The sequence below is a fragment of the Lissotriton helveticus genome, chromosome 6 (genome assembly GCF_964261635.1).
Source record: "Lissotriton helveticus chromosome 6, aLisHel1.1, whole genome shotgun sequence".
Classification (NCBI taxonomy): Eukaryota; Metazoa; Chordata; class Amphibia; order Caudata; family Salamandridae; genus Lissotriton; species Lissotriton helveticus.
The window spans coordinates 1,072,522,641-1,072,548,148 of NC_136067.1; the positions used below are offsets into that span (position 1 = coordinate 1,072,522,641).

The window sequence follows — 25,508 nt, forward strand, 5'->3', positions numbered from 1 at the left end:
GAAGGAGCGGTGTGAGCGTGAGAAGAAAGTAAATTGCTTGTGTGTCGGGTGTCGGAGATGCCAAAGGTCCAGGAGGCCGAACGCCTCCAGGAAATCGGATAACCACATGTGCCCGGCGTTATGTTCCTAGGCGGGTGTCTGTCTGAATCCCCCGAGACTACAACATTAAAGTCCCTCCCTATTAGTAGTTGCCCCTCTGGAAGGGAAAGGAGAAGCCTGCCCAGGTCCTGGAACGATTGGGTTTGAAGGCCCGGCGGAATGTATGTCGTGACAAGGTTGATCCTGCGCCCCTCCCACCTCCACGAGACCACCGCAAAGTGCCCTAGAGGGTCGAATTCAGTGTGGTCAATGACTAGGGGAAAGTTTCGGTGGATAAGGATCCCCACTCCCCGGGACCCCGAAGTAAAGCCAGCATGGATCACCAAAGAGTACCCCCATCTATTCAACGCATGGCACGTATTTCCTAACAAGTGGGTCTCCTGCAGGAGTACCACGTCAGGGAGGTGTCGCTTAACAAATTGCAGTACGATAGTCCTTTTGAGCTTGTCCTCCAACCCATTAACGTTCCAACTCAGCATTTTAAGACTCTTCTCCCACTTCATAGCCATCCAAACACTTCATTGTGGTATCAGCCCTGCGAATTCCAGTACATTTTCTATGCATATATCTACATTTCTGGTGCGAGCATTCCCAACAACTCACCCTACCTCCAACCGCCCCCCATCCCAACCCAGAAAACCCCAAAACTGGTTGACCCCCTCTCCTCACCCTCCCTGCTTCCCTGCTTCGTAGGTTCCAAACTACCACATCCCCAATTAGCAGAGCGCCTTTCGCCCAGTCCCAACCCGGGAGTGAGGAAAACCTCCCCCTCCCAAAAAAGAAAAAAAACTCCTGTAGGGGAAGTGTGCACCGGCCCCAGCTCCAGCCGCCACCCGCATATGCCCCCCTTGCAACACATTCCTTCACTCAAGTAAACACTTCTAAATAGGCGGGTTGCCCCCAGTGCCATTCGTGTCTAGTGTCCTGTGTCCCAGTATAGCAGCACCCATAGTGATCCGCCACAACTCAATAGATAGAGGCCCTTCAGTCTGAAAATTACAACTTTTTACATTACAGTTCGTCGGGGTCCTTAACACGTTCCTGCATCCACTAGTCGCCATCTTTGTCACAGAGAGACCCCCACTTAGGGCTGGCCCACCTCCACCTCCAGGAACGCTGGCTCTGGGCATCCGCTTCTGAACCCCCCGCCGTAGATCTTGGCCAGGCGACCTGAGTGTCTCTCCAGCCACCAGCCTCTGCTCGGCCCTGAGCCCTCGGTGAATCCCTGTCCAGCCAGTCCTGCACTTCTGACGGCGCGGTGAAAAACAGAGACTTGCCCCCCACGATAACCTTCAGCTTGGCCGGGAAGAACACTGGCTGTACTTGTAGCCCCTTTCACGGAGTGCCGCCTTCACACCTATAAAGGAGCACCTCTCCCGTTGGACTTGTAGTGTGAAAACCGGGAAGAATCGGATCATGGCGTTCTCATGTTGCAAGTTGCCCAGCTGCCTTGCCGTCTGGAGGATCGTGTCCCTATCCCTGCAGTTCAGGAGTTTGGTGATAATGGTCCTGGGCGGTGCACCTGGTTTGGGTTTTGTGACAGGTGCCCGGTGGGCACTGTTACAAAATATATATGAATATCCATATAAATTCATTTGCATTTACTTCCAAAGAGTTCATGAGTATATAAGATCACATTAACATGAGGCCTGGAGCTCAAAATGGCTTCCTATCTGACCTTGACTGGACAAGCTTCAACAAGCTATTCTGTACACCCTTACAGGTCACCTTGCTTGTCTTGACTACATGATATGCAAATGTTACACAGTGCAGAGCCTGCCTTTCTGGTCTGCCCATATCTGGCTGTTTTGCATGGTGCAGACATTGCACATCCATGTCAGCCATATTTGGCTTGGTGCCTTATTCTAAGTTCCGCTGACATGGCATTGAATACAGTATATAACACCTAGAAACTTGTCACTCTGGGAAGAAGTGGTCTGAGAGCCCCTAAGGTGGCAGATCTGACTTCTTCCTTGCTGATTAGCAATGATGCATGCTTTTGGTACCATTTAATAAAGTTCACTTTGTTTCTGAGCAACCTGCTATGTCTGGTGAGTTTCATTCATGATATGCTCCTGGGAGGGTGCCAGTATTTCCCTATCAGAATGGTGTCAGAAGTGGGATATATTGGAGGACTGTGATGTCACCAGTTGATAAGTGAGATGTAAGTTAAATAACTAACTTGCCTTGCTGCAAGTGACCTTTCAGTCTTTCAAATATGTATTTAACTCATAGTATTAATAAAAAAGGACATTGACTGGCATTTAAAATAGACAGAGGACTGTAGAGAATGTTTTTAAAATTTTCTCTGTATCAATAAACTAATTGGTATGTGGATACTCCGCAGGAGAGCCTGGGTTAGAGAATATTGTATGTGCACCTACACATATAAGAAGTAGTGAAGCAGGTGACTGATAAGTAACTAAGTTACTTGATGTCAATAAATATTGACAAATGGCTAGACTCTTTGGGAGTTTTATAAAATCCATTTCAGGAGAGCTCTGCTAGGAGGGGGTATTAATTTTACCCACAAAAAGAAACACTCCCAGAATATAGTGAGTGGAGCCTCTGATTTGCTGGTTGCACCGGAAAACACAGGGAATAATTTTGAAACATGTGCAGTTATGTCATGGATGAATGACTGCATTTGAATAGGTTATTGATCTTCAGTACTGAATCTCTATATTTCATGATTTATAGAAAAAAAAATTAAGCACATTGTGCATGAGAGAAGGAAAGTGGCCTAATAATTTTTCCTTTGCAGGAGATTTTTTTTGAATTTATCTTTCAGGATGTATGCGCACATTGTAAGTACAAAGCAGACATCACAAGACAGGATCTCTGATGAAAATCATGGTAAGCGCACTAGAAAGCTGTTTAAAAAACCGTCAGGAGAGAAAAATTCAAATGAAGGTAAGAATATTAAGTATAGAAAATATGTTAAGTACTATGAACAGTGAATAAAGTACAAAGTAGGGTTGGAATGCCCTTTTGAGTCTGTGCAAACATAGTGACTTGCGTGTTTAAGAGTTTGCACCAATTTTACTATTTCTTGGCCTATATATGCAAGGATAAACACCATGCATGCACTTTTTGAGACTTTGGTTAATAAGTGGGCTTTTAATTAGGCCTGGCGTTAGCCATGACTTTTTGTGTATATTAAAAGTATGCCTGTCACTCTCTCTCAGCATGCATCACTGTGAGTGACTGTATTCTGCTCTTGCACAAGGAGCATATTGACCCACAAAGTAGTTTTGTACAGTGCACAGAATTCCTGTGGCAATGAGTACTTTTTGAGACCAAAAACGATTTTTGCTTTTGCCAATGCTTTTTAGAATGGTGAGATGCCAATAGCTCCAACACTGATATGGGTTTAGAAAAACAATGCTTAGAAAAAGTCATGCATTGAAAATAAATAAAAAGACCTCGAATTTCAGACCTACTGGCGTTGGCAATGCTTATTAATATTGTTTTTTATAAGTGTATTTAGACTAGTTAAACTGATTTTCCAATATAAGTATTTTGGGAAATACTAGCATACATCCTCATGTTACTAGGAGCATTATACATAGCCTCACTGGAATAACCTTCAGTAGAATAAGAAGATTTTGGCAGCAGCTGTTGGCCCAGGACGTGACAGAAAGGGCAGTGCAGGGCCTGGGGTCAAGCTTTAATAGATTTGTGAAGGGAGGGGTGTTTAGGAGCACGGAGCAAGATAGTGCGGAGGAGAATATGGGATTGATTCACTTATTTGGCTGATGCAAACATATAGATATATTTTTACCAACAATATCCCTCCTTTTTGATAGCAAATTCAAATACCATTGTAAGAAAAATATGGGTGAATACATATGGTAGTAATATCGAAAAAGTACTCATCTTTGACTAGAATAACACAGTGTTTAAATAACATGCATATATTGGCGTAGACCCATCCAAGAGTTATTCATTTTTCAACATAGGTAAAATTAAATACTAATACTCAATGCTTTTATATTATATATCTATAGCAATTAATTGAAATGTTTCTTTGTGTGCTTTCTCTACATCCTGTTGTATTTGGAGATATTTGTAGACTAGCTACCGCTCTGTAGGAGGTAGAATTCTAGCTACGGAGATTGAGTGGGTGCTTTTGCTGTGCCATCTAAAAAGGCAATAAATAGGAAAAAGTAGGCCTCACGGAGAAAATAGAATTTGTGTGTTTCTACAAAACTAGGACATAACAAATATAAAAAATAGACATTGATGTGGAATAGATTTGACTATCCTTAGATACATGATATTACATATTAAAAGGCATTCGCATTAATTGGTGGCTGCTCAGGGTGGCTGTGCAGAGGATGAGCTGCTGTAAAATAAAAAATGCTAATAGATTTAGACTGGTTTGGAATATTTAGCACTGTTGAAAAATATTCTGCGCAAAGTATATAAAAATATATATTCAGATTTTGAATGTGCACATTAAAATGTATCTCCAACTGGTTAAACTATGTTGTTGCACCACATGAAAAGTGTGGAAATATTACTGTCTCTTAGTGACAAACTTAAAATGTAGTATGGCTTAATGGCTGCAGTGTCAAAAACAAAGGCTTTCAAAAGAAATGCAGAGTAGATCTAGAGACCTGCATTTATGCATTTTTTTTGCTTTCATGCACAAGAATACTGGGAGAAAATTAAAGCATTCTGAAAAGTGAAATATTTTGAGCCACTTTTTAGGTTACTAGAAAAGCTTAGTACACAAGAATAAAAAATAAATAATAAAGATCCTACCTTAAAAGAAAGATATATGGGCGTGCTGGCGCGGAGCAGCAATATTTTTCAGCCATGCTTCTTGAGAGATACTTTCAAATGTGATCGTACCTTTTAAAATATCACCACGGAGGCACGGACCCTCAGTCTTGCTTCTGGAGAAGTTCCTTCAACAAATAACACACATAGGGAACGCCTTGGAAGAACAGCTGCTAATAGGTTAGAAGGTCGAGGTCCACATTTAGAAGCCTAAAAGGGCTCAAGAGCAAGGGCTGTCTTTGACATTTTGACCTCTTAAAAAGTTTGAAAGAGGAGATGGCAGCACAGGGAGAGAAAACGAGAAGTTTGCTCTAAAGAAAGAACTATATGCACTCATGCTAAGGAACAATGCTGTTTTAAATATGCTATTTACTTCCTCAGAGTTTGTTAATGCCCAGTTTCTACATATAGGGGTGATAGTGTTGACACAAGTGAAAACTGTTTCAGGTTTTCTACTTTCAAAATGGAGCAAGGTGGTTAGCTCCTGTCCAAGTTAAGGGTCAGAAAAAATGTGGTTGCTCTCTCCTTTTCTCAATATCTTTTGAGCCTGTCTAAACTGTCTATGAAATAGCCATGAGACATTTAATTGGCTATTCAGTAATAAGGTTTTAAAAAGTGTTAGCATTGATAAAATGAATATATATATATGCTATGTTACTGCCCATCCAGTCTGATGTTTTAATAAGAGGATAAGTAGTCTACATTGCTTTATTAGCTAGTCTGTGTAAATAAGCTGACCATGCTTATTAGAGCTGATGTTGCATAGTTTGGATTTTGAAGAAAATGTACCCACTAGAATGCCTGTAAAATTAGCAGTTTGGGATTTTCCTGCTGTAGGTGCTTTTATTAAAAGAAATAATTTTCAGAAGTGTCTGCAGTCCTGTACAAGTAATGTGAAGTCTGTCCACGCAGGGAGTTTTGAGCATTTTTTGCTGAGGTTAGCCACTGTGTGTGTGTGCACAGGGCTGTGTTTGATTGAAGGGGGAACATATACATTTTCAGTAGATTTGTTTCTATTTTGGCCTACAGCAAATAAAGTGTTAAGCAAAAAATGCACTGCTTGTAATGTTGAAGAGTAGTTTAAACAACTTAAAATTCCTTTATATTAATTAAAAATACTGATTCTACCATTGTAGGGTACAACACTACAGGTACATGTACATTTTGCTCTAATGATGTCTAAATATATAATGTGCCTATGGTAATTAGGGTCCACAATAATTCTCAATGCATGGTAATAATATTAGGGATGTCACATTAGCCTTCCTGGAACCACATTGGACATCAAAGATCTGTTTAGGTACCATTAGCTAAAGGATAAATTACATTGTTTTAGAAGCAGATGGGGATATAACTGTTTTTTGAAAAATAATAAATTTGCAGGAAATATACAGGGTGGGTTTATTCCACTGAATAACATTATCAAGGGGTGCAGCGTAAATACCAGAGAGTAGATAAGAGTATGGTATCAGTTTTATTGTTGCACAGTGTATCAGGATGAAGATATCAGACATACCCAAGGAGAATATCATGGTTCCACTAAAGTGGAAGGTGTTTCCACTAATGTGGGAGATAAAGGGATACATTTCACAACTTTAATATAAATAAATATAATTTTGCAACAGTATATATATATATATTTTTTTTTAATAAATGGAATTTATTCACAAATGCCTAATGATAATAGAACAAGGCAAGTACTGCTTACAGCTTCAGTAAGGATTCTCTGTTGTATACAACCTCTGTAGTGCACGTATGGATGTGTTGAGAGATGATGAATGATGCTGTTAGACTGCAGTTTGTTACATTTGAAAAGGAAATGGATGGATGTACACATAACTAACAAGAAGTTTATAGATCTAGAGAACGGCGAGGTTTTGGATAAATGTATTTATTATAAAGTTTTTTATAGCACAAACTTGATACCGAAGGATATAATGCCCTCACAACAAAGTGATATTTAAAGTAAATTAAAAATAAATAAATAAAAATAAAAAAAAGAGAGGCTGGTGAAAAAATGCAGTCCCCATAAAGTGATTACCTTGAACTTGTGGTCCCCTTAGAGCCTGTTGTGCCTGATACCAGTACAATATTATTATTTATACCTGTAGAGGCAGAGTAGTTTTCTCTCCTCAGTGGGTTTTAGCATTAAAGTCCATCCACTGGGTGAAAAAATTTTGCCATCATACTGAGATACCAAATCCACTATGTTCACTGTGAGTCCCAATGTCAATGCGCAGGCAGTAAAGAGAGACTTGGGCCACCTATGTCTGGAAGGCGGTAGATTGTCTTGCAGTAAGCTGATAAGCTCCTTGTGACATCTCCATCACTTGAGGCCTCTGTGAAAGCCTGTGGCAAAAGACACTGTAGCTCTGCTGAACTACCTCCAGGAGAGAAGAGAAGCCTCATTGTCAAAATGCCAGTGCTGCCAAAATGAGGTGACTTACCTGTGTTTTGTGATATTCCAAGGTACCCGCAGCATATCACCTTACATAATGAAATTCAGGGCATTCAGCTCCTGCCCACCAAGAAAGGAATGATGTCCTTCCTGGGGATGATGAACTGCTGCCATCAATGGATAATGAATGCAGATGCTATGACTGTTACAAAATGAACTTGCAAACTGTTTCAAGAAATTGAAAGAGACATTGTGTACTGCAACTTCATGGGGACTGCTGGACTGCCTAACTACAAACTGCCTTTCCATCTCTGTTTCAGAGCAAAATAGCATTGCAAATGAAGTGATGCTGCCAATGATGTGCTGACACAGCTGGAAAAGAAAGGCCTGTGGGACACAACTATGTGACTTTGCTTTCTGCAGTGATTGGGGGTCAGCAGCTGTGATGGTGGAGAGGATGGCTCTCATTGTGTTGGACTATACCTGTATTGTCTAGGTGCCATATTTGGTACAGTGGTTGCTGTCTGGATAGACACAACATTTTTCTGCTAGCAGGCACACAGGTTATAATGGCACCATGTAAGATGCTGACCTGTTAATTTGTCAAAAGTATTACCTGCAATAGGTTATTCTGATGAGATCCATTCTCTTAGGAAAATATATGACCCCTAAGTAAGTTGGTGTTGAGATTGTAGAAAACGGCACCCCGCCAAGATTAGACACCATTAAAAAAGGTAGACTATAGGAGTGGTACACTAATGGTTCCTCCAGCAGACTGATAGACACCGATTACAGAGCAGGGTATGCCATAGCGATAGACACTGATTACAGAGCAGGGTAAGCCATAGCAATAGCTGAAGTGCAGCACTGCTTCTTGGAACATCTACCCAATAAGATGAGCTGTTTGCTGTGACAAAAGCATGAATACTAGTCAAGGGTAAAACTGCTAAACATTTAAACTGACTCACATTATGCTTTACAGTTCTTATTTGTGGCCAGCTGTGGAAATATCACGGATTCATAACATAAACAGGGCGCCTTATTAAAAATGGTCCTTTATTAAGGATCTTGTTAAAAGAAATACTATTGTACATTAGGATAGCGGTAATAAAATGTGAAGCATACACAGGAGCTAATACTAAGTTAGCCAAAGATGATGCCATTGCTGACACAGCATTAAATGGAAATATGTTACAGCCAGTGCAGATGGAACTAATGAATAAAAGCATTCCAAAAATACAGCTCATTTAGAGACAATTGTTGTAAGCTAATGTAAAGGAAGAACAATGGTCTCCAACAACAGATATAGAGGGAGGATTGATGATGGATGTGAGCTGAATAATGAAGAGAGTATGGGCCTACCAGGATGAGATAGATGCAGTATGTTACTTTCCCTTACAAGACTGGAGCCGGGACCCTCTGATATTGCACAAGGGAGGATGAATGCGCAGATACATGTTGCTTCCCAGTGAAGGGATTTAAATATTTGCTGGTGTGGGTGGATATGTTTTCAAAATGAATGGAGGTGCATCCAACAGGGAAGAATAATGCAGCAACTGAGGCGCAGGACTTCAGTAAAGCCATCTCTCCAAGGTTAGGACCCACCAGGGCATAAATAGCGATAAAAGGAGATCACTTAGTGACTACATTTATACAGGAGGAGTAAATTAACTCCAAAATAAAAATAAAAATAAAGAAATAAATTATTAGTAAAAGCAACTGATGGAACATTCCTGAAAGGGCCTGGTGCTCTGAATTTAAGACTGCCTGCAATGTGGCAAGGACTTCTAAAGTGATTATGGACACATGGTCATTGAGAGAAAAATAAAAGCTGTTTCTTTTAGTTCTAGGTGGACTGGACCACAGACGGTGAACAAACGCCATGAATGGATTGAGGGGAGAAGATGCAAGGCAGCGCCCCAACGCCTGAGAGGACGGTACCAGAAATTGTTGACCATCTGTCACCAGAGGACCTGAGCAACACAGCAGTCAAGAAGAGGATAGACCAGACCATTTCCACGATCCATGAGGGCCCATCATACAGTGTCAGAGGGACACAACATCGACATCTACTGATGCTGTTGAGTGAAGTACACATGATGGCCTGCACCTGCACCTGCAGAAATATAGACTGAAGAGGACAACGCAGGGCAGGTCTGTGACACTGCCCCTGAACAAGACGACTGCGGACCAGGAGGAGAAGCAGATGACCGCTTACTGCGTGCCTTTAAACTACTGACACTTGCAAAAGGTGCCCAGGAACTGAGTTAGAAGTGTCACTGTAGCACTATGCATTGCACAGAGACAATATTTGTTGGACACTTACTGCTGGTATCACAACAGCCTGCTGATATAATATTGATATCATCAAGATGTATCAATGTGACAATATATGCATTTTATGCAAAGACTGTGTAATGCCATCCAAAGATATGTAACTAATGACATATATATATATTTTGGTTTTATACTAATGTTGGATAGGTATATCCAAAAGGGGGGATTGTTACAAAATATATATGAATATCCATATAAATTCATTTGCATTTACTTCCAAAGAGTTCATGAGTATATAAGATCACATTAACATGAGGCCTGGAGCTCAAAATGGCTTCCTATCTGACCTTGACTGGACAAGCTTCAACAAGCTATTCTGTACACCCTTACAGGTCACCTTGCTTGTCTTGACTACATGATATGCAAATGTTACACAGTGCAGAGCCTGCCTTTCTGGTCTGCCCATATCTGGCTGTTTTGCATGGTGCAGACATTGCACATCCATGTCAGCCATATTTGGCTTGGTGCCTTATTCTAAGTTCCGCTGACATGGCATTGAATACAGTATATAACACCTAGAAACTTGTCACTCTGGGAAGAAGTGGTCTGAGAGCCCCTAAGGTGGCAGATCTGACTTCTTCCTTGCTGATTAGCAATGATGCATGCTTTTGGTACCATTTAATAAAGTTCACTTTGTTTCTGAGCAACCTGCTATGTCTGGTGAGTTTCATTCATGATATGCTCCTGGGAGGGTGCCAGTATTTCCCTATCAGGCACACTCTATAGTAAAGATGTTGGACAGGCGCTTAGGCTTGAGATGGGCATGAATAAGGTCCTCCGGGAAAAGATCCACGCTGGGCCCCTCCATTCCTTCCGGCACTCCTACCACGCGTATGTTGCTTTTTCGGGCCCTCCCTTCCTGGTCCTCCAACTTTAGGGCCATTTGTCGATGCTGATGCACCAGTTCATTGACACGTTTTTCTAGCGTATTCGAGGACGCCTGGAGCTCTCGTATTTCTGACTCGTTCGCTTTGGCCTTTTCCGGGGGTTTGCCGAGGTCAGCCCGAAGAAGATTAACTTCAATCGAGATTTTGTCCATTTTTGTCACTAAGTTGGTGCCCAGGGACTGTATCGCCATCATGATGGATGCCAAGGTCGGTTCCTTTGGGCCCGTTTGGGCCTCGGTCGTGGTTCCTGCCGGTGTCTGTCCCAAGGGGATCGCGTATTTATCCAGCTTATTAGTTTGGGCTGCCACGGTGTTTTTCGGCTTCATGTCAGTGGTTCGTCAGCACCCCTAGTGCGCGTCTTGGGCCCAGCTGCTATTCGGCGCAAGTGGTGAGGCGGCGGCACCCTACCTCCAGGACGGCCACCCCCTTTGGCTGGCAGGGGTGAGCCCGCTGGCTCCCGCCTCGTAGCTCCAACGCCAGGCGTCTGGAGCCCTCCCACATCCTCTGGCAGTTTCCTGTTGTGGCCGGTGTTAGGTATCTCAGTCTCCCACGGGTCGCCCTCCTTGGCCTCATGCTCGCCACTGGTGTCGTGCCTGCGGGGCAGTGCTGTGGACCGTCAGGGCCAGGGTGTAGACTGGCCCCAGTATCCTCGTTGGCCCAGGTGTCCCGTGCCTCAAAGACTGCTGTGCTGTGCGCTCCCAATGCTGTTGGACACCTCCAGGACCACCAATATGGGCAGCCAGCCCCTCCTCATCCCAGCGCCACAAATCCAGGGCCCGGGTACAGTCCCCGCAAAATCGAAAGGTAGTAAAGGGGGTCCACTCACCCCAGGGCCCTCGTCACCACTCTCGTCCCTGAGGTGCCTTCACTAGTCAGGCCTCTGCGTGTTCTTCCATCCCCGGGAAGGGCCTCCAGTCGGGTTCAGCACCCTAGAATGGGCCGCGGGTGCGGGTTAGTGGACAGGACGCTTCCCTCGTGATTTCCAACAATACGGCTACCAGGCCAGAGTCAGGCCCTCGCAGATTGGTGGGACGCCCCAGCTCTGCAGCGGGCCCTGCAGAGCCACCCGATTCAGGCTCCCGCAGGATCGTGCCCGCCTGGTAGGCCGCAAGCAGGGGATTTGCGTACTTGCGCAGGCCGGCCAGAAGGCTCCAGCAACACCGCCAGCCGCGCCGGGCCCGCCATTCAGGGACGTCTTTCTGCTCGTCGGCGGCGCTCCCCGCAACCGGAGCAGTTGTCGCCGTCCGCGATCCGCAGCGGCAGCAGCGGGCGCCCTCTGGAGTGTCATATGATGCGGATGATGACGGATTTTGCAGGGGAAACACTTAGCTCCGGCGGAGCTCCCCTCTTAGGCAAACATCTTCGCTGGCACCTGGCCACGCCCCCTTGTATGCGTTTTAAGCTCTGGTCTGATGTCTGCGAAACATGACTTCTTGGTTTGGGTCCAGAGAGTCCAGGGCAGGATGCAATCTAAGGAGAGGGGCAGACATAGAACGGGGAAGAGACAAGTGAAAATCGGGGGGGACACAGGCTGGAGAGGGAGGCAACAGGCACAAGGATGCCCCAAACACGAGGGGAAAGGGGAGAGGGACAAACCTGGAGCTGCCTAATGCTGCCTGTCTCTCTCTGTCCCCTTCCTTCCCCCACAGTCTCCGACTGCCCCCTCTCTCCCACACTGTCCTCCCCCGTGTGGTGCGGACTGTGGCCGTGGGTTAGCGTCTCAGCCTCCTCACCAAATCATTGCCCTAGGAGTTTGTCCAAACTGGGGTGTGGGGGCAGGGTTCCCGCTAGCCCTCCTTCCCCTGTCTCTGGGCAGTGAGCAGGGACGCTGTAAGGGGGGGCAGTGGGGTCAGGAAGGGTACCAAACATTAATGTGAGGTACGAGTGGTCATGAGGGTCCCCTTTTCAAAGCAACACATTCTTCTTATCTGCCAAAGTGACTGTAACTCAGTATTTCAAAACATTCCCCGAACAGGCAAGTGGGGGCCACTGTATCTAACCCCAGGGGCTGAGCGCAGTGCGGTGTTTACAGCATGTGTGGTTGTGAGCGGCCTGGGACAAGGGAGGCTCTTAGGAAAGCAAGCCTTTCCATGCTCGGCCAGCCTTGGCACCACAGAGCACCCCGCCTCACATTTGTGTGTTAATATATATGATACTGACTTCAGGGCTGAGCGCCGTGCAGTGTTTACAGAGTGTGTGGTTGTGAGCGGCCGCCTAAGCAAGGGAGGCTCTTAGGAAAGCAGACTTTTCCATGCTCGGCCAGCCTTGGCACCACGGAGCGCCCCGCCTCACCTTTGTGTGTTAATATATATGATACTGACTTCAGTGTTTACAACGTGTGCTATATTTACATGTCACTCGTGTATGTATGTATATATATATTTTTTTTAATCGGTAGGATACGCGGATCCTACGCGCATCCCGCGATTAAAAAAAAAAATGTTGGGCCCTGGGGGTCCTTGTGGGACCCCCTGACCAGACCTAGGGGGTCGGGGTGTGTCTACCCTGCCCCCTTTTCGCGTTTTGCGATGTTTTTTCTTTGGTTTCTTGTGCCTTGGTTCTACCGAGGCACACGATGCCTGCCAACACTTCCTGATTTGGAGTGTTGACAGCCAATTAAAAAGCAGCTTGTGCACAGCAGGGTGCGTGCAGACTCCGTGTAGGGTACGTGGACCCTCCGAGCCCATAGATATATATGTACTTTTAAATGTCATTTTCTCAGAAACTACTGAACAGATTTACACCAAATAAGCAAACGGCACGAGTCTTAACTGAGGACTACCTCTTTGCCAAATTTGGTGTAATTCCGTTCAGCCATTCGGGCTGTAGCTGTGGTTAAATATCCTATGGGAAATTGCATAGGTTTTGGGACCCCGTTTTCTCGGCCCCCGCTTGACCATCACCCCCTAACTTTCAGGGAAGGAGCTGAACTGAACTGGCCAAAAGTTTGGAAAGTTTCACGCAGATTCATCAATTGACGCCAAAGTTATTTTCAATAGAATGTTGCGGATTTCCTATGCATAATAGGTCCTAACTATAACTACCTACTAGCGACTGCCAGTAGGTAATATATATATATATATATATATATATATATATATATATATATATATAGAGTCACTGGAAAAAACAAGTTACAGGGACATTATAGATAGCAAATAGAATTTTTAAAAACATTATAAATTCACTGAAAGAAACAAAGGTTACAGGGATGATATATCTAGAGTCAGATTTCACTCATGCAAAGCCAGTAACAGTCACCAGTTATTGTTACCTGAGCTAATTATAGGTTATGCCCCTGCAATGCACTGCTTATAATCTCACATATTACATCACTAATCACATTGTCAGTGACATCATTGATGACTTCAGTGATGACATCACAGATGACATCATCCACAGAACCACTCACACAAGTACTCACAACCCCATACAACCTCTCGTACTCTCACTCACACACCAGTATAACCACTGATATACCCTTTCACAGACCCATACCAGTACTCACATTCCTACTCACCCCTCCGTAGAGCTACTCACATACCCACTCACTCACTCATACAGCCACTCACACCATCATTCACTCACTCATACAGCCACTCATACAACCAGTTATTCACCCTTACAAAGACTCACATAATCACACACTCACCCATACAGCTACTCACACATCCACTTATTTACCTACAAATTGACACACCCACTCACTCATACAATCAGCCTCTCAACGCAGCCACTCACTCATCCATACAAACTTTCTTACACACACTCACACAACCACTTGTATGCTCATTTAGATATTGATTCAAGCACTCACACATTCCTGTACTAACCCATTCAGCCATTCACAAAGACACTCACTGTCTAATACAGTTACACACACAAAGTCACTTAACAAAACACCTACTCAAACAGCCACTCACCCATACAGCCACTTACACACCCACTCACTCACTCATACAGCCATTCGGACACCCACTCAATCACCCATATAGTCACCACATACTCACTTATCCACTGATAGAGCCACCTACCAGGGGTGTGGAATTTAATAAAATATCTACTGGTCCATGGTGAGGGTTGCTTCATAAATCTACTTATCCTGTAACACAATCCACTTGTCCCTTTGGCGCCAAGTAGTGCAGCAACACATTATGGCAGCACTCTCATTATATAAGAGCTCTAATATCAGCTCTCTGATTATGCCAGGGCTCATACCATAGTAGTGTTTGATCACTAGTAGTAGTGGTGAGCAATAGTTCCAGGGTTAAAATGCCCTTTTGAGCCTGAGCAACCTACTAACTTGCATGTTTTAAGGGTTTTTAACAACTCTTCTCTAATCTTTTCCCATACTGAGAACTGTTGGACATTTACTCCTGACAATGCAGACGTAAACCTTCTTCCGGGGTTGGGAAAAAGTAGTTGGAGGAAAAGTGAACTTGCAAACACTCAGATTTTCAAATGGGCAGATCTGCTCATTTGCTCATGCTAAATTGTAGTTCACTTATATTTTCTAAGAGTGCTATTTCTTGCCCTCTTCTGTAGATTCTTGTGAATTCACGAAAGCCATATAGCTGCTCTTAATGCAAGGACATATACCATGGGTGCACTTTTTGAGACTTTCTTTAATAATTGGGCCCCTAATTTGGTCTGGTATTAACCATAACCCTATGTGTTTATTAAAATTCTGCCTCGCTCTCTCTCTGTATTGGCTGGCTTCACTGTGATTGACAGCATTCTGCTCTTTCACAAGTAACATATCAGCACACAAAGTAGTTGTGTTCAGTGCCAGTAACTATTGTGGCAGTGTGTGCTTTTTGAGACCAAAAACTATTTTTGCTTTTGCCAATGTTTGTTATAATGGTGAGGCCCCGGGAGCTCCCACATCGATAAGGTTTTACAAAAACCATGCCAAAACAAGTCACACATTGACAAAACTAAAAAGCAGACCTCCAATTTCAGGAATGTATGACGATATTCTTCTGCATGCGTTTAGGAGGCATGCATTCAGAACACAGTCTTTTGAACAAAGGCGTCTTTAGGACGCATTTGTTCAGCAAGCAAGTCGTTTTAACGACTTGCTGTAGGGGTGCTGGATGTTGGAATAGTTTAATTTACTATTCAAACTCCAGTCTGCGCAACAGTAGGGAAGGTGTTGGACACCATTTTGCCAATGCGCCCCACTAAATGCAAGTCGTTGTTACAACTTGCGTGCTGAATGAATGAATGCATGCTAATGCTGCATTAGTTCTATTGCTGGCACTGAGTGGGCACAGCGTGATTCTGGTTTCGTCTGAAAGGACGTATCCCCCAATTTCAGACCCATTTGGCTTTGCCAATGCTTGTTTGTTTTTATGTTTCCCATAATCTTATTGAAACTGGTTACACTGATTTTCCATTATGATTATGTTGTGAAAATACTAGCATGCATCAACACATTTTACTAAATGATGCTGCAAAGAAATGGTGCCTGAAATTTTACAGTAGTTTAGCAAAATGTTTTTTTTTCTACTTTTTTTGAAAGCAAAGAATTGTCAATCTTGCTTTCAAGCTTCCAAATATTTGCATCTAATCGGAGAGCATTCTAGGAGTATTGTACATAGCCTCATATTGCTAAACTTTAAAAACCTGTGTACGCATGTTTATGCAGGAACCACTGTCAGAAGTGCAGTCAGAGTTTACAACATTTACCTAGAGCGCTCACCCTAATAATAAAAGCTTTCAAATAATGAACCATAAATACAAGTTTGAACAGTATTAACAAATGTACATAAATATTACATTAACTGTAGACAGTGCCCTTCCCTGATCCAGAATATGGTACTGCAAACTGGCAGCCAAAGGGTTGCAGTTGCAGGCTGTTGGGCCTGCTTGTCCCAAGGACAGAATACACATGAAAATGTACTGCCCTTGACCCCAAACAATATGTCCCAGGCGCCCGGCTAAGGGAATTCCACGTCCCTGATTTACACTGCCACTCACCCATCCATACAGCCACTGACATACCAACTCACTCACCAATACAACCCCTCACACAGCATCTCACTCACCCACACAGCTACTCACACAACCACTTATACACCCATACAGCCACTCACACACCCATATTCATAAGGATACATATAGTCACACAGTCACTCACATGATAAATACTAAAAGTAGTATCCTCATTACCAGTACACCTAGTACTACTTCAACTTTTGTGGTACCTTAGTATATGTTGAACAATCACAAACTCTTACAAAATACTTAAACTCACTAGAGGTGGCGGTTCCCCTGGCTGTGGGGAGGCCGTAGGGCCTCGCACGCTTTTTTAAAATAAAGTATGTTTACTGGGGAGGGGAGGGTCCCCAGGGCAGTGGGGGAGACCCCGGCATTACTTAAAATAAAAAAGCAGTGTGCCTCTGGCAGGCGGCAGTCACTTGGGCGGGCTGTGTCCATGAGGCCCCCACATAATTTTAATTAGCCCTGGGGAGGTGGCGGTTCCTGGGGCAGTAGGGGCCTTCAGGAGTAAGACCAGTGGGTTCACCTGCATTCATAATAAAAAATGCCCCAGGGAGGTGGTGTCCCCAGGGCTTTGAATAGCTGGAGAGGAGAGGCACATGCGCCCCCCCTACTATATTTATAACATGCCCCCACGACCCCGCCTACCCTGAGTTTATGTTGAAACAAGCGCAGGAGCCGTGCTTGCTTTTTAAAAAATGTTGCCACAGAGCCACGGATCCACCCGTGAGCCTGCAGCAAAATTACCAAACAAAAAAGTTATGCTTTTTACCCCCTGGTGCAGTCCTTGAGGAACCCCCCACCATATCAGGGGTGGTCAGGTATTCCTACTCTGCCCCCTTTTCTTTATTTTGAACTATTTTTCTGCAAATTAGCTTCAAGCTGAGTCCCAAGAAGGCTGGCAATACTTCCTGGTTGAAATGTTTCCAGCTGAATTTTAGTAGAGTCCACAAGTCCACTTCAAGAAGTCGCGTCCTCAGATATATATAGTTGTTAAGTTAGATATCTGAAAAACTACTGAACGGATTTACACCAAATCACAAAAAGCCCACATTCTGGACCAACATCTAGCTTTCTGCCAAATGCAGTGTAATTCCATGTAGCATTCCGGGCTGTAGTCGTGTTAAAAAACATGAGAGATCCCTATAGACTTAAAATGTGGAAAATGCATTTTGCGACACCCCTTTTTTCTTGGCACCCACTTGACAGATAACCCCTAAACTTTCAACCCAGAGCTGAACCAAAAAGGGGCAGTTTTGGGAAAATTTTGTGGAGATTTATCAAGCGGTGCCAAAGTTATTGGCAAAACAAATAATGATTTTCCTATGGAAACTTTGGTCCCAACTATATATATGAAGACCGTGTCGCGGCAGTCGAAACCCGTCATGGAAGATGGCATTGAGCCTGTGATTTTGATGGAACATCAATAAAAACAATTGTTATTAGCATTCAAAGTGAGTCCATACCTGCTTTGCTCATCGAAGTTTTATGGATCAAGGACTTGGTCTCTCTCTCTCTCTCTCCATATATATATATATATATATCACTGTACCAGCGTCTCAAGGTTTGCTGCCAGAGAGAAAGTGTGGTTGGAAGTAGGGGCGAAAAGGCAGTTTATTTTCCCAGTATTGTGCTACGGTTTCTACCAAACCACATGTAACAACAGACCTCACTTTGAGGAATATCAAAATCCAGGCCACAAGAGACATTCATCTGTGCCAACAAACATACTACATAATGGGACTTGCAGTTTCCCAACAGTGAAACTGCCTGTGAGCTCTTTAAGGCAATGTGGTTCTGGTGTGCACCTCTTCATTTAGAAGGGAGGAGCATGATATAAAGACACTGCAAAGAAAACCTTAAGCACCCAAGGCATTTAAGGAAGGCCAATGTCCCTTTTATCTACTCACAATGGAGGAGATGTTGTTTGATATATATATATATATATATATATATATATATATATATATATATATATATATATATTGACGACCAAAGTCTCCTTCGCGTTGCACCTTCCCTTAGCATGCGCAGGAACACAAAGCACGGACCAAATTTTCACGATGATACTCACATATATATATATATATATATTCACTAAAAAAACCATAGGTTATAGACCATATATAGTTAGGAATTAGCATTTACAAAACCTTGAAAATTCACTGAAAAAACCATAGGTTATAGACCATATATAGTTAGGAATTAGCATTTACAAAACCTTGAAAATTCACTGAAAAAACCATAGGTTAGAGACCATATATAGTTAGCTGGACATTTTATTGACATAAAACCAATGAAATTCCATATATAGTTAGTTGCACTAACTATATATCGCGCACCCGCAATCCACTGCTGATGATGTCACATATTACATCATTCATGACATGGTCAGTGACATCACTGATGACATCACTGATGACATCTCAAATGACATCACTGATGACATCACTGATAACAACATCCAGTGATTTTTTGTTTCTGTAAAGTTTAAATATGTCTTACATATTGAAGAATGAGTGGATGTGTAAGTGTCTGGACGAAGGATTTAGTAGGTGCATGACTGACTGTATGAGTGAATGATTAAATGTGTCTCACTGAGTGCATGGGTTAGTGACTAAACTGTCTTAATTTGTGCATCATTATGTCTGTTGTTCTGTAAACTGCTGCATGTGTTGATCAGTAGCTATATGAGTAACTATATGGGTTATTGATTGATTGCCCAAGTATTTGTATGGGAGACTGAGTGTGTGTGTGGCTAGCTGGGAGGTGTGTGACTCTGTGCAGATCAATGTGTACTTGTATCAATGATTGTATAAGAAGGTAAGTATGTGTTAGTATATGTTTGAAAATGTAAGGTGCTCTATGTTTAACTGTATAGACAAGGAAATGGAAGTGTCATTGATTCTTTACAGGACTGACTAGGTGTGTGAGTAACTCCATGGATGAGTGGCAGACTGTGAGTGTCTGTATAGGTGTATGAGTGCATATGATAGTGTTGTAAAGATGAGTGATTGTATGTATGAATGATTGTATGGGTGAATGAGTGAAGGTGTGTGTAGACGTAGCAATCAGTGAGTGCGTACGTAGTAACTAGTATTGGTGTGTCAATGGTTTCAAAAATTATACTCTGTATTTAACACTGGGTGAAACAGAGGTTATATTAAAATGTGAGGAGATGCATTGTATTGTCACATGAATGATATCATCAGTGATGTGGTCATTGATGTCAAATGAGATGTCATCAGTGATGTCATCAGTGATGTCATTTGAGATGTCATCAGTGATGTCATCAGTGATGTCACTGACCATGTCATGAATGATGTAATATGTGACATCATCAGCAGTGGATTGCGGGTGCGCGATATATAGTTAGTGCAACTAACTATATATGGAATTTCATTGGTTTTATGTCAATAAAATGTCCAGCTAACTATATATGGTCTCTAACCTATGGTTTTTTCAGTGAATTTTCAAGGTTTTGTAAATGCTAATTCCTAACTATATATGGTCTATAACCTATGGTTTTTTCAGTGAATTTTCAAGGTTTTGTAAATGCTAATTCCTAACTATATATGGTCTATAACCTATGGTTTTTTCAGTGAATTTCAATGGTTTTTTAATAGCAAATATCATAAGCTGTCGAATGTCAAGTACGTGGTAAGTAAAAACATTTTCGTGTTTATGCACACTGATCTGCTTTGAATGCTGCCCCCCCCCCTCATTTCTATTAGGAGTACTCTCTCTTTGCAGATAGTGAAGGGTAGTTAACGCAGGCCTTTGCCCCCGTTGTAATCCGTCGTGCCTGCTTCTCTCTCCATTTGATTGATTGTTCTCTTTGGTTCATTCTCTATTTACAAACAAGCACAGAGTCGCAATACTCTGTTTAGTCTTTGCAGATAGCGAAAAATCGTGTAAAAAAACAAAAGGAATCGAGCAAAATCAGTAGGCCACTAATGGGATCTCTTTTTGACCTCGCTAAAATAGAAACATTAGGAACAAACTGTTGAAAATAGCAATGTGTATGTACATAAGCGGCGTTCATTTGTGTTCACAGTACCCCTTGTTGATTGTTTGAATCGAGCATTGAATTGTTCGAAGTTGGTTCTCTTAAGGATCTTCTCTGCCTGCAAACAAGGAAGAATAGGAATATTCTCTCTCCCTTTGCAGATAGTGAAGGGTAGGTAACGCAAGCCTTTAACACGTCGTACCTATTTCATTCCTCATTGATTGATTGATTGTCCGAACATTGACTGTTTGGGAATTAGTTCTTTTTGGAGGTATTCCCTGTTTCTAAATAAACGTAGGAAAATCTTTGCAAGTAGTGAAAGGGTAGGTAATGCGGACCTTTCTCCCCCGTTGTAATCTGTCATGCCTATCTACTCCCCACTGATTGATGCACCTGTTTCACCCGGACCATTTACTAGAGATATCTGGCCCAACAAGAGAGCACCCCTAGTGAAAAGGACATATGCAATAATAACGAAGTGATCACTGTATCCTGTTAACAGAAACTTTAGCATGAAACAACCTGGAAAGAAAAGAATAGGAAAACGAAAATCAGTAGGCCACTGATGAACTTTTTATTAAATAACAAACAAAGAAACGATAACAATACGTAATGATAAAACCTATTATTGTCCTAGAAACAAGAAACGTTAGAAGTAAGCCCGTAATAAGAAACCTGAAAACATCGCACCTCACTGCCCCAAAACGTGTCTGTCCCACCGCCTGCCACGGCCAAATAACGGCAAACTGGGAAAGATAGAAGTCAGCAGACATCCGCCCCATTCTAGAAACTTCCAAAGGGCAACAAGTTTTCGGCTACGCCCAGCCGAAAGCAACACATATAAGGCGGGTCCTGCTGCCACGCCTCGGAGATCATCACGTAGGGTGTAGCCGAAGGAGAGGCCGAGGCCGAGGCCAGCGGGACCCGGCCAGGGGGATTGACAACGCTGGAGAGTTGCAGGGGGGGGAATGTCCGTGTCCTCGACCCTCCCCTCTCTCTCCCAGTCCGGCCGCGGTGGCCCTTGAGAGTTTCAGGTAGTCCCGCCACATTCTCTACCAGTCCGGCCACCAACGGCCGGGGCCGATGGGATCCGGCTGCAGCCGATAAACCAAGGAACCCGTTCATGGGGCCAGAGCAAGGGCCGACCGGCCGACATCCACCGGAAGCCCGGCCCGAAGACGAACGGGACACTTCTTCTTTCTTGAATAATGGCTTTGACAACACTGGGGGGGATGTCTTGCACATGCCTCCGACCCCCCCCCCCTCGTCCTCATCGCCTGGTCCGGCCATAACAAATCTCAAGCGAGACGCCGTGGGGTGCACTGGGAGGGAGAGACGGTGCGAACAGGCCTCTCCCGCCTCCCCAGTGGAGGCTTCCCACCTGCACCCTCAGCGCTCCAGGCGCCCGGAAAAGGGTTCTTCCACTGTGGCGATGCTGCAACGTCTCGCCCGGCAGGGTGGAGCCCGTCCGCTCATTTGACCCCGCGATCGCCAGTAGCTACCGAACTCTCAAAATGGCGATCGACGTGGCAAGAGCGGGCCCAGCATAAAGAAATGGCCCGGTCCCTGGTTGACTCCACCACAGTAGTCCTCCACGACCTTGAAGATTCTAGAGGAGCTGCGGGAGTCTCCGACCCTCGCAGACACCCCCGATGGGGAATGACTGCCATGATCGCCCGTGGAGTGACGAAACTGTATCCGCGGGACGTCGGCGCTTCCATGCTGGCGCCAGCCTCACTTTGAATTACTAGAATCCTGCAAACATCAGTTCCGGTGAAAGCACACTGTGACCCGGTAGGAAAAATTGTTGCACCCCCTCCCCTTTTTGACTGATAGTTCAAACCACCGATCCTTTCCTTTGCCCTTTTACCAGAACTTTGGACTGCCTCCCCCTCTTTTACATTTTCTAGAGAAAACAAAACATTAACCACTACATTAGCATAGCAGTTGACACCAGAACTGTTTTCAAATTGAAAACCAACAACATCTTCAACAGAATCCTTTTTGTTTCTGCTGTGACCCTGCTACAGCACAGGCATTGTCCCCAGCAGTAATTCTGCAATGCCGGTAAGAATACCTGTGGTGCCTACTGGACTCACTCACCCCCGCGGCGCCCCACGCCGTTATTTGCTGGGCGGCAACTTACTAGACATCACCTTTGTGCCATCTAGATTTCAGCGCGTTCTGCTGCCTTGGAACTATTCGCACAACAGACTGCTACTGACGACCCACCCCCAGGCAACATCTTCTGAATTTTCATAATTTGAAAGAACTAGTAACATGTCCTCATCAGGAATTTCCTCATGAAAAGTCTGCAATGATGATTCTTGTAACTCTATGGTCTCCAAACATTCGATAAATTCGCCATCAAGAGATTGATCAAAAAAATCATTCAAGTCATCTCCTCCTTGTGAGAAAATTTCATTATTGGTGCTGTCAATTTCAATAAATGTATTGGATAATTCAAAAGAAATTGCCACGGTCTCTTCGTTGTTTAAATGTTTTTACTGTTTTTGTTTTGTTGTATATATTTATAAGTTATTAAAGTTTTATAATCCTACTACTTTGTTGGAGTGCTATATATTTTTAATGTGACACATAAATGTAAAAACTTTGATGTACAAAGAGTCATCCCTGGAATCTTCCGCTTCAGGCTCGGTCCCCTCCCCAATCACAATACAGGATGGTTTTCAGATAGTAGGAACACGTGTGGTGTGACGGATCTCATCGGGTGTGAGCCTTGATCTACTATAACTCCTTTGAAGAGGGGTGATTCTTTACAGCTGAGGCCATAAACTACATCTGCAGGGCTAGCTGATAGCCTGGACAATCGGACACAGAGGAAGAGGAGTGTCAGAGGGTGCGGTAGTGAATAGGGCGAAAGGGAGGTGTCGGGCGGGCACAGAGTGTGATTCTCAGGGAAGAGCAGCGCAGATGGGGAGAGGTTTATTGCCCATGCATAACACAGAGAGCGGGGGTGACCAGTGCCTGGGGAAGATGCTTGCGAGGGTGGGGAGCCATGCTACGAATCGACAGCGTGCAGAGAGTGGGTCTGGTCAAGGCATCTAAAATGGCTGCCGTGCACGACAAAAGTGTGGCATTTCAAAAAAGGCAAGATGGCGCAAACAATGTTTTTCAACACTTCCTCATTTCCTTCGAATCGAACGTTAACAGACGTTGGTGCATATTACCAAAGTTAAGCGATATTTATCGCTAACGATGCTTAGCAACAAATTTTTTACCGCTAAGCATCGTCAGAAATTATCGAAGATAAACCTTGCTATTATCAAGGTTTATCGCAAATGCGATAAAAAACGACCGCAATGCATTAATATCGCTGAAAACTCAGCGATATTCATGCATTACCGAGCTAATGCTCTTAGCCATGTTATCCACCTCCCATTGGATAACATGGCTAAGAACTGCTCAGGGCAGGTGTTAGTTTTTGGAGATATTCGCGCTTAGCGCGAATATCTCCAAAAGTTGGTAATAGGAGATATATATCTTGCATGTTGTAATGCAAATTATTGTGGTATATGGAACTCATACCATAATCTCTCAGGAAAGCAGAAACTGATCCTTTTGGGACCGCCTGAGAAGGCCTAGGGGGTGAGGGGTACTCTACTTTGCCCCCTTTTCACGTTCCGAACTATTTTATTTTACTCTCTTCTGTAATTACACAAAATAGCAGCGATAAGATGCATCAGAGACACACAGTGAGAGAAAGGAGGCCGGAGATGAAGAAGAGATGTCAAATACACATTGGAGATAATATAGTGGGAGAAGGGAAGTAAATATGAGTAAACTTACCATGTAACATAAAAATGTTGCACTCTATACTATAAGTCTCATTTTATACTACAATCACTTCGCTACAACCTCATAAATTAAAAATAAAAATGAATAATGTCTCAAACAATTTTTGATTTCTAAATATAAATTTATTCTTCTGAATTTTCTAAATTTGAAAGAACTAGTAACATGTCCTCATCAGTAATTTCCTCTTCAATCATCTCATCTGGAATCTCCTCATTAAAAGTCTGCAATGATGATTCTTGTAACTCTATGGTCTCCAAACATTCGATAAATTCGCCATCAACAGATTGATCCAAAAAATCATTCAAGTCATCTCCTCCTTGTGACAATATTTCATTATTGGTGCTGTCAATTTCAATCAATGTAGTGGAATCATTCAAGTCATCTCCTCCTTGTGACAATATTTCATTATTGGTGCTGTCAATTTCAATCAATGTAGTGGAATCATTCAAGTCATCTCCTCCTTGTGACAATATTTCATTATTGGTGCTGTCAATTTCAATCAATGTAGTGGACAATTCAAAAGAAATTGCCACGGTCTCTTCATTGTGAGCCATTTTATTTTGAAATTGCTTGCTGTAAATTGCAGAAAAAAATAATCACTTTCATTTATCGTTTTTAGTAATACATAATATAAAACTAACTTTATCAAGTATTTAGTATAACAGAAGGACTGCAAATAAATAACAGAAAACATTTTTCAAATTATCTTCAAGTGTACAACATAGTTCCCCTTACAAATTAACAACTCACCTTTTTAAAAGTAGGAGAAGTGTTAGTACTGTGTAAATCAAACACCAGAAATTCACCACCAAAAATTCCTCACAAATGTACCTCAGACAGTAGTATCACAAAATGGCTGTGGTTTCCTCTCATTTGAGATATATACATAACCAATTAACTTTCATCACACACAAATACAAAACCAAAGTAACATTTTAATTGGTTCTAAATTTCAACACTTTCAAATGTGTTTTCCCCATGCAATTTTCCATAGGACATTTACATACGTCTACAGCCTGAATGGCTGAACGGAATTACACCAAACTTGGCAAAATGGTACATCAAACCTAAGAGGTCAGGAAGGATCTACTATGCCCCCTTATGGTCATTTGCCCCTTCGCTTTGGCCTCCTCTTGTCTCTCGATCCTACCGAGAGACAAGATGGCGG

The 25,508-nt window shown here is 43.2% G+C and overlaps 1 protein-coding gene and 1 long non-coding RNA gene across 5 annotated transcripts in view; both read left to right on the plus strand.

Moving 5' to 3' along the window:
- SMOC2 (SPARC related modular calcium binding 2) overlaps nucleotides 1-25,508 on the plus strand; it is a 1,417,970-nt gene that overhangs the window by 532,296 nt on the left and 860,166 nt on the right. The window lies entirely within an intron of this gene.
- Nucleotides 2,895-10,269, plus strand: LOC144763270 (uncharacterized). Its single transcript, XR_013596203.1, has 2 exons — nucleotides 2,895-3,012; nucleotides 9,130-10,269. It is a non-coding gene; the product is annotated as an uncharacterized LOC144763270 (long non-coding RNA).